Here is an 11184-nt window from a genome sequence, read left to right on the forward strand (position 1 = left end):
CCACTTCACAGCTTGCCAATGCTCTTTACCTGGGTCGTCCATGAACCTACTCACAACTCCCACTGCATGTGCAATGTCTGGCCTTGTCCATACCATAGCATACATTAGAGAACATGCCGCTACAACATATGGAACTTTAGACATATAGGCTATCTCCTCTTGTGTCTTTGGAAACATATCCTTCGTTAGTTTAAAATGACCAGCCAAAGGTGTAGAAACTACTTTCGCATTTTGCATTGCAAACCTTTCTAGTACCTTCTTGATGTAATCTGCTTGAGATAGCTTTATTGTCTTCTTCGTCGTATCCCTTGATATTTTCATACCAAGTATCCTCTTTGCAACACCTAAATCTTTCATTGAAAAAGATTTAGACAACTCCTCTTTTAGGTCTTTGATGTCCTGCATGTTAGCACTTGCAATCAACATGTCATCAACATACAACATTAGGATGATGAATTTCCCATCTCCCAAATTCTTCGTGTAGACACAGTGATCCGAGTTGCATCTTGTGAATCCATGATCCAACATCCATCGATCAAACTTCAAGTACCATTGTCTTGATGCTTGCTTTAAACCATACAAGATCTTCTTTAATCTGTAAACCATTTTCTCCTTACCTTTTACTTCATACCCCTTTGGTTGAAGCATGTAGATTTCCTCCTCTAAGTCACCGTGAGGGAATGCCGTATTTACATCCATTTGCTCGAGATTTAGATCATGAGCATCCACAAGGCTTAAGACAAGCTTAATTGAGTTCATTTTTACAACAAGAGAAAATATTTCATTGAAGTCAATACCTTTCTTTTGAGAAAAACCTTTTACCACAAGCATAGACTTGTACCTTGTCTTCCCACCTTCTTCTTCCTTCAGCTTGTACACCCATTTGTTTTGAAGTGCCCGCTTACCTTTAGGCAACTCAACCAACTCCCATGTTTGGTTGCAATCTAGTGAGTCCATCTCCACTTGCATGCTCTTTGTCCATTCTTCTTTGGATTCATGTTGCATAGCTTCTTCGTATGATTCCGGCTCTCGAGAATCTGAGATCAAGAGATGGTTGAAGGAAGGAAAAAACCTTTCTGGAGGTCTACTTGCTCTTGTAGATCTTCAGGGAATAGATTGAGGCTCCTCATTTGGTTGACGTTGTTGCACATTGTCACCGTTTGCAGTCCTTGAGTCTTCACCGTCCTCAAGCTCCATGTACTCATCACCTGTTTCTTTTGTTTGTTTTCTTTCCAAGTAATCTTTGTACATATTTTTCTCATTAAAAATTACATCCCTACTCCTTAAGATTTTACCATCTTCAGGATTCCATAGGCGATACCCAAAGTCACCTTCTCCATAGCCAATGAAGAAACACTTTTTGGACTTTGCATCTAGCTTTGATCTTAGGCTTCTATCTATGTGCATGAAAGCCTCACACCCAAACACTTTGAGAAATGCATAATTCACCGGTTTACCTGTCCATGTCTCTTCTGGGACTCCCCCATCCAATGCCATTGAGGGTGACCGGTTGATTAAGTACACAGACGTACTTACAGCTTCCGCCCAAAGCTCAAGCGATAGGCCTGCATGTAGCCGCATGCTTCGTGATCGCTCCATGATTGACCTGTTCATCCTTTCCGAAATACCATTTTGTTGAGGTGTCCTTGGGGTTGTCCTTTGCCTCCGAATGCCATTGCTAGCACAAAATCTTTCAAAAGCTTGGCTACAATATTCGCCTCCATTGTCGGATCTGAGGCATTTAACCTTGGTACCTGTTTCATTCTCCACAAAGGCTTTCCACCTTTGAAATATGGAAAATACATCGGATTTATTATTCATGACATAAACCCATGCTTTTATAGTTGCATCGTCTATGAATGCTACATAGTACAATGAGCCACCAAGTGATGGTGTACTTGCAGGACCCCAAACATCAGAATGAACCAACTCAAGTTTTTTATTTTTTCTTTCATTTCTTGATTTTTGAAATTTTACCCTCTGTTGTTTACCATAAACACAATCTTCATAGAACTCTAAGTCCACTTCTTTCAAACCTGGTAGAAGCTTCTTTGTTTGAAGGATTTGCATTCCTTTGGCACTCATATGCCCAAGCCGGTAGTGCCACACTGCATTGTCAACTTCTGTAGTTGCTGCACAAGCTGAAGGTTGCGTGCTAACAGTACACAAGTAAAGTGTGCCGACCTTTTCTCCCTTGGCAACCACCAAAGATCCCTTTGAGATCTTCCACCGTTTGTTTCCGAATGCAATGTTGTGACCTTCATCGTCCAATTGTCCTGTAGAGAGTAAATTTTTGCGAAGAGAAGGAACATGCCTAACATCTTTAAGCTTCCATTCATTTCTATTAGCAGTTTTGACAAAAACTGTACCTTTGCCGACAATCTCACAAGCTTCATCATCTCCCAAGTATACATACCCAAAATTACCTTTGGAATGAAGCCCCGGAATCTACTATCCAGTAATTAGACGCATTGTCTAATGAGAGAATTAGAGCATCTTGCTCTACTTTACCTGCCACATTGGCCTCCGATGTTGGCTTGTTGTCTTGAGACTCTGTCTCCTTCTTCTTCTTGGACCACCAATCCTTCTTGACGTGGCCCTTCTTGCCACAATTCCAGCATTCAAGAACTGACTTTGTGCGTGACTTGCTCCGCCTTGAGCGATCACGATCCTTTTGGTTTTTGAACCTCTCCTTAGGCCTTCCTCTTGTTTCCACTGACAGTGCAGCACTTGATGATTCTCCTGTGCTTCTCCTTCGTATTTCCTCGCTTAGGAGAACACCCACAACATCATCAAACTTAAGAGTATTTGTGCCAGAAATAGAATTACTTACAGCCATCACAAGACTGTCCCAACTATCCGGTAGAGATGATAGTATAAGGAGAGCTTGCACTTCATCATCGAAATTGATTTTCACCGATCGAATTTGACTTATGTTTGTGCTAAAGTCATTTAGGTATTCTACAACTGAACCATTCTCTGCCATCTTTAGATTGAACAAGCGCTTCATAAGAAATACCTTATTGGATGCCGATGGTTTCTCGTAGAAGTCGTCAAGTGACTTCATCAAGTCGTCCATGGTCTTCATCTCCGAAACATTAAAGGCCACCGTTGACGCCAAGCTTAACCGGATTGTTCCCAGTGCCTTTCGATCAAGGACAATCCATGCTTCATCTGCCATTGCTACGGGCTTCTTCGCAAGACCGCCTAGTGGCAAATAGAGATCCTTCTAGTAGAGATAGTCTTCAATCTGCATCTTCCAATGTTGGTAGTTTTTGCTGTTAAACTTCTCAATCTTGAGCTTCCCTTTCCTTGAGATAATTTAGCTACGAGCAAACCTTGCTTTGATACCAGTTGTTAGGAAATAAGACGTAGCTAAATAGATAATTGAGTAGATTACTTAATGGAGAGAGACAAATTTACATACACGATATTATAGAGTAGATAGAGAGAGAGAGAGAGAGAGAGAGAGAGTACACACGATATACGTGGTTCACCCAATGTGAGCTAGGTCCACGGGAAAGCAGCCACTCAATGGCTTTAGTACTTCAAAACAAGAAGTAGTTTACAAAGGGATTATACCCTTAATGGAGCTCCCGCCTTGCTTCACTCTCACCACCTCACACTCACCTTGTTGCATTAACTTCACACTATAAAATGTGTGTAGAAATGGCCTCCTTTTATAGGCCAAAAGGGCTGCCCTCTCTCATGAGAGGCAGCCATGTGTAGATAAGTCCAAATCGGACCCTCCAATCCGCCCATGTGTGGCCGCCCTTGAGAAGACAAGTCCGCTTTTGAATTCGGCCACCGGCCACCGGCCATTGACTTCCGACCACTGGCTACCGGCCACCAGCCAACGGACGGTTGTTTTCCGACCACTTTCCGGCCGTTGTCCGGCCATAATATGCTGGCGAAAAGGAATATTCTGGTGAGGGAAAAAGTTGCCCTTGGTTTTTGACTGTGAAAATTTTGGTTTCCGGTGAGTGATTTACCTTCACGCACGATGGCTTCTCCTCATAATGGGGGTCTTACAAATGTGCGCTTTAACCACAGAAAATTACAAGGGTAAATCAGGCTCCATGATTAACAGATGGAACCGCTCTATAACTGTTGTAATTGATTAGTCATAAGCCTTCTATAAATAGAGGCATGGCTCGAGATACAAGAGGACACATGACGTGTCAAAGCCTTTACAACTTATATTTCAACATGTGGAGCAACATGATTAATTCTTTGCGATATCAAGAGCGTTATGTTGGTAGTGCCAGATGGGCAGCGCCTTTTTGGATTAATCACTTCTGTTTAGCTAGCTATTTATCCAAAAGTGTTCTTCCTCATCTGTAGTGCCAAGCTGCTTGAAGAAGCAGAAAGGGCCACCTTCAACAGCAAAGGTAAAGTGTATTTGCACTCTGCAGGGAATTAGAGAGAGAGAGAGAGAGAGAGAGGGGGGGGGGGGCGGGTGGGAGAATTGTCCTTACTAATTTAACTGACAGTATATATTAGGTTTGAATATTTTTGTAGCCTTTTCTGTGGACTGAAGGGGGTGTCCTTTGGCGTTAACACTACAAGTTTTAGACTTTTCTCAACTTGAGAAAAAGGGCACTTTTTAAACCCATTTTTCTACTGTCAGCTAGAAAAAGTTTGACGAGTGTAGATTTCCTTTTTCTCTACCAAAAGTAATTTTCCTATGCATAATTTTTATTACCTTTAACTCAACCAATGGACTAAATGTGAAATATTTGCACCTGAATCTATGTAAAAAGACATCTATAATGTTTGTACCTAAAAATATTTCATCCAGTGAGCATTGATAGTGCCTAATTTTTTTCATTTTTTTAAATTCCATCCATTTATTTGAGTAGGAATATCTTTTTTTTGGAAAAAAAATCACTTTATTCTATAAACTGACTATTTTGACGATGAAAATTTTTCATACTTGAGAATATTTCATGCTATAATTATTGTCAATGCCCTATAATGTTTTACATGTGCATGTTTTATGTCATAAGCTATTTGCACACAAACTTTTTTCCATGAGGATTATTTACCTTTTAGCTTAGAATTTCCATTAATTATGATATGAATTTTTCATATCTAGCACTATTTTTACTCTTGCACTTACGACAAATTCCTCATTTTTTAATGAAATTTTTTCTACCTAGCAATATTTCACACTATAAATATTCATGATTGCTAATGTTTTACATGCATATTTTTTATGTCATAAATTTTTCATACCCAATATATCTTTTTCATGTGTATTATTCACTCTTTAGCATAACATTTCTCTAATTGTGATGTGAATTTTTCTTACCTATACATTTTTTCACCATTTTTGCAACTGGTGCCTATAAAAAATTGACACATCTAAATTATTCGCAATTCCAAAAAAGGCTTTATTGTGTGAAAACAAGTGTTAAAACTCACTTCTCAATGAAAATTTTGACTTTTCCATTGAGTATTATGGCACTATGTCTATGAGAGGGTTGGTTTTTTTTTTTCATTTATACTTTTGATCACGGTGAGAAAGAGAAATTTTCTATGAAAATTATTCACTAGTAGATTCCTCCTACGAATAGATATTTTTCATGATGGAAAAAGTCCATTGAATACATTCTATCTGGTTTTGTAAAGGGAATATGTTGCTAATGTACCTTGATATACTATAATGAATAGGATCCACTATTTGGATAAGTGATTGAAGTATGCATATGATCGGGATTGCTCAACTGATGAACCTCATATACACTCTACTTAGACTTTCACATTGAGCAAAAAAGAGGTTTAAATGATAAGGAGACAAATGGTAATGCACAATACTTCTACCTCATGTACGTATGACATGTTTTTGTCCATATAAATTGCGAACTAGTTATAGTCATCTTCATTAAATATGAAGTAGTACAACTATAAACAATTGAAAAATCTTCTTGAGATAGATCTCACAAAAAGTGGATTGTCTTCTACAAGTCACATACTCATTGGATACATATTCAAATAACAAAAAGTCAAAAAACACAGTATCATCTCTAGATTGAAAGTATCATCCCAATATGAGTTTGCTAGTGAAGTTCAATCTAAAGTAGTTCCATGTCATCTTGACCAATGTCTTCTCCTTTGTCCTTAGCCAGCTTCACTTTCTTGTTTTGGAATGCCCAATTCACCAAAACATCCAATGTATCGAGTCCTTCATGCGATTTCTTGAAGTCAAATGATCCCTTACGAGTTTTCTCTTGAATTTCTTTCAAAAAGTGATCAAGTCGTTTGTACATCAAATCTACATTTTCCTCTCCCATAAGCTTCAAAGCAATGGCTTCCTTTGTTGATTCCTTTATGTTTTTTACCTATTAGAACCAGCAAGCAACCACATATCAAATAAAGATTTAGCAAAAAAAAACGTAAATTATATACGATTTGACATTAATAAAAGGCCTCAGATGGTATATGTTGATTTCTTCATGTTGTTGACTTAGTAGAACTAGCAAGCAGCCACATATCAAGTATAGTTTTAGCCAGAAAAAACATAAAGTATACATTATTTGAAATTAACAAAAGGCCCATGGTATATGTGAATATACATACACGTGTTAATGTTTTAATTCCTTGATGAGAAAGAGTCACATTCATCTTTTGAGCAAGTGGAATCTGCAAAATTAATAGGTCACATAAGTCTAATGATGAGCTTAAAGAGATAAATATACACTAGTTAATAGTAATGTACTTGAGTCAAACAATTCTCTTTGTATAGTGCACGGACCTTTCTCTCCCTCTTTGAAGTTCCATTTGTCTTTGGCGTAGTTTCACTACATGGTTGTTTGTTGGAAACATCTTTAAGAACCTGTCAAAACATGTAAAGGTGTAAGCTTAATACATATATTTATTAGAGAGTAAGTGGTATAAACATACTTTTTTTTTTGAGGGAACGTCCTTCTTTGCTTTGTTTTTGCCCTAGCAAAAAGACTAAAGGAAAAATATACACTAGTTAATAGTAATGTACTTGAGTCAAACAATTCTCTTTGTATAGTGCACGGACCTTTCTCTCCCTCTTTGAAGTTCCATTTGTCTTTGGCGTAGTTTCACTACATGGTTGTTTGTTGGAAACATCTTTAAGAACCTGTCAAAACATGTAAAGGTGTAAGCTTAATACATATATTTATTAGAGAGTAAGTGGTATAAACATACTTTTTTTTTGAGGGAACGTCCTTCTTTGCTTTGTTTTTGCCCTAGCAAAAAGACTAAAGGAAAAATATAAATGAACCACTACACAATTATAGATTTCAAGTATTCATGTCAATTTATTGGTGATACTCACCAATAAGTTAGTCAAGCAAGAAACTTTTTGCTTCTTAGAATGTGTATTGTTGATGGGGTTATCATCAACCTGAAAGACATAATCAAGTTGAAACAAATATACGGCTATCTAAATACTTAAAGGGTAGTAGAAGTACCATTTCAAATGGCTCAATGTCACTCTCCTCATCATTTTCTAAGGGATGCTTCGTGACCTACACATAACCTTCCATTAAATAACTAGAACATTTCTAATCACCATAATCATCACAAAATGTATCAAAAGTATTCTAAAAAAATCTTGTGTGATAGATATAAGATGGTCTTCAGAGGCCTTGTCAAACATTTTTTATGTACACTACCATAAAGAAGTAAACTTTCAAACCAAAAGCAACGCATGCTTTTGAGAGTCATACAAGGTTTAAGAAGTTTTTGATTGCTCACAGAAGTTTTAAGAAGTTTCACACTTTTGTTTTTATCGGTGGTATTTTCCAAACTAGTACAAAACCCTGCACTCAAAGGTGAGCTACTTGCCACAATAGCCACAATATCCATCTACTAAAATATACTTAATTTGTGTAAGTAATGTATATTATAAAGTGATGTATAATTTGAAATTTAGGAACCTTAAAGTACCTCTCCCACTTTCTTGTTTGTAACCCCAATGCCTTGGTCATTCACCTTCAAATAATTTTTTCTAATTAAAAACAAACCATACCACAAATAGAAAACATCTTAGTGCCCATATGTTGGATATACAAACCTGATCAAGCATCTTTGAGTACCATGTATCATCTTTTGTGAAAGAGGAGGTTGATTTCATGTGTAAGGGTGATCCATTTGCAATATTTCTCACCTAATAAAGCATATAGATAGAGTACTCAAGTATTCATGGAGATAAGTTCAAGAAGAAATTGATGGAAAACCTTACAAATACCAATCTTGAATACCCAAAATCATATTTAGGAGACAAATGTTTTGGTTCCAAGTAAGTGAAGGTCCTATTTGGAGTGTTATTTTTCTTGAGAGAACAAAATAAATACATAAGAAACTCTTCTAAGAACAGATATAAATGCTATGTAGTTGACCAACCTCCAATTGAACTTCACAAGTATCTTTCTTTCCTTCCATAGTTGAGTTGGCACTTGATATTTCTTGCACAGATGAGGAAAGACTTCTATCCTTGCAAGGTTGTACCTAAACAATTAAATTGTCATAAAAAATCAAAAGTATAAGGAAAAATTCATACCGGCTCTTCAAAAGTTGGTTTATGCTCATTTATACTTAGATACACAACTGGAACTTCTATCACTTGACCCTAAATTCAAAATACACCAAGGTTAATTACAAATCAATCAAAAAACCATATTAAATGACACAACTTTAGACTCAATCAATACTCACAACATGTAATGATGATACTTGTACGTGGCTTCCAGGAATATAAAGTCCAATGGAATCATGATTGACTGATTCAATTTGAACCCTCCATAGGTCATACTTATTTCCACCACTTAGCTTTAAAAGAACTACTCCTATGCCAACTTGCTTTGTGTTTGCATCAAGAAATGGAATAAAGCAAAAAATGTTGTGGCATACCTTGAAGAAACAATCCACACCTACATTGGATATTTTCCTCCGATATGATCTTGGATGATCCCATGATAGTCACCATCTCTTGAAGTATACTTGCTGGAACATAGCAAACATCATGCATGCTTGGTGTAGGCAAGGCTTTGCTCTCATTTTCTTGGTTTGCATCTTCCATATCCAAATCGATCATTATTGGATCCAATTTTTCACCTTCAATGGTCTCCCTCAACATCTTGTGGTGGAGGTTTTTCTTTGACGTATGTTTGGTTTTATCATTGTTTGGAAAGAGTGGACCTGCTTTGAGCCTCATATATCGTCTATGTTGATTTAGCTTCAGAAAAATTTGTCGCTCTATCATGTAGTCACCATCTTCTTGTTTTTCCTTATTATGTGTTGAAAGGTCAACCTTTCAACAACGCTTCCACAAATATTCCATAAAGATCCTTAAAAGATTCTCTAAAGATTCTAAATAAAGATGTTGATGAAGTGATGAAGACGAAGATGGATGCTGTAATGTGAAGATACAAGCTCATGGAAATCATCAAATATCCCGTTATTATCATTTTGAGCCATTACGGCCACTTTTGTAATGTTTACGGGAACTTCATATTTTAAGTCATCAATTGTATTGAGGCCACAGATGCTTGTTGGATTAGCAAAGCCAACTCACAGTGTTGTAATTAAGGTCTATAGAAGCCTAGGGACAAATAAGGTCATTTTGGTCGGACATTAGGTTTTCTAAGGCTTAGTATATAAGCCAAAACATAAAGCTTTGTAAGGGGACTTCTAATAAATCTGATCTTCGGTGTCGTTGGGAGACTGCGAGAGAGTGAGAGAGTGTGTGTGTGTGCTACAAGAGCTACGGTGGTCAGAATCGCAAACGGAGAGCAGCAGTGTGTTGCCCACGAGGAGAGCTACGCGTTGATGCTTACATCACGCGCATTCGCCTGTGTTTTGGCAGATTCACCCGCGAGCTAATTTTGGAGTTTCGGTGAGTAACTGTTGTCCGTTTTTGCATTTCAGCATATCCACGCGATCAGAGCGAGTAGAGCTACACATTAGGCACTTTAGTTTTCGGAAACGTTGACCTGTAAAAACCGGCTAGACATCCTACGCGTTTTCTGCACGGAGGGTATTGAGTAGGTTTTTTTGGTCACGGACCTTAGGGAGAGTGGCCTATTGGTGTTGATAGGATATCCCTCAAGTTTCATAACATTTCGAGAACTTCTAATGGGCTTTTGGCTTGCGGTAGCATCATAGGAGACTCTCACATTCACAGAACCGATGGCATGTAGAGTTGATATCTCTGTAGGAAGTAGTCATTAGTCGGTCGAGTAGAGGTTGACACCCTTTGCTTGCTTCCACGCGCCTGCGGGTCGAGCTTCGTCCTCACTTGACATTATATGTGAGGTGAGTTCTCGCTATGCTGACGTCCGTCGCAGCGTACCCGTCCAACATTATGCAAAGGAGATAGTGTCTTTGTTCTTTGATGGATGAACTTATCAATTGCCTCTCTCATTTTCTGGTCCTTGGCTAAGTCTGCATACATGAACTTTTTAAGTGAAAATAAACCAAGTCCTTGTTCAGCCCACATGCAAATTCGCTCCAAATTGCAATTATAGGCATGATGTTCCATAGAGAAATTGTCCCGAAGAAAGGTTTTCTCCCTTTCTGGTTGTTAGAAAAATTGTTGGAGTCTTGAATCCCAGCATAGAGTCAAGGTTGGTGTCACTTGAACATAGATTTTTCTCCTCCTCCTCCTCCTCATGTGACATTGCAAATGACTAACATATGGTGAGGGTCTTTGGATTATTTGGAACTTACTTCTCTCCAAGCAAAGGAGCTTGATCTGCCTCTGCAACTTTACTTTGCGCCCATCTCGGCAACGCAAACCCGTGTCCACTTATGTCAACTCCTAGAGCTTCCAACGAAGCAACAGACATATAAAAAAGACTTCTACCGTTGACATTATTTTTGCGTATGCTGCAAGTATATCGATCTTGATCCAAAAAGACTTTAATAAAACATGACAGTTGATGAGCATCTCATTTACAAACTCTCGCTAATGGTCCATTTTCCATGTTGACTTAGATGAGGACGACCTACACAAAAAACACATGAATTAAAGTCATCGATGAGAACCATACAACAATGAATCAAATAAAATTTTTACACCATTGATCTCAATCATTAACACTAGGTTGGTAACCTAACAGGACATAAAAGTGTCCTTTCAGGGTTTTGAAAAAAACCTCCAAAACCATAGTAGATCCACTCATTTTGTAAAATCCTTTTATGAGC

The 11184-nt window shown here is 37.9% G+C and overlaps 1 pseudogene; it reads right to left on the reverse strand.

Moving 5' to 3' along the window:
- Positions 1 to 6077: 6077 nt before the first annotated feature.
- Positions 6078 to 10964, reverse strand: LOC147421385 (uncharacterized; annotated as a pseudogene).
- Positions 10965 to 11184: the final 220 nt, after the last annotated feature.

The sequence above is a fragment of the Adiantum capillus-veneris genome, chromosome 27, assembly GCF_014529385.1.
Source record: "Adiantum capillus-veneris isolate H3 chromosome 27, ASM1452938v2, whole genome shotgun sequence".
Classification (NCBI taxonomy): Eukaryota; Viridiplantae; Streptophyta; class Polypodiopsida; order Polypodiales; family Pteridaceae; genus Adiantum; species Adiantum capillus-veneris.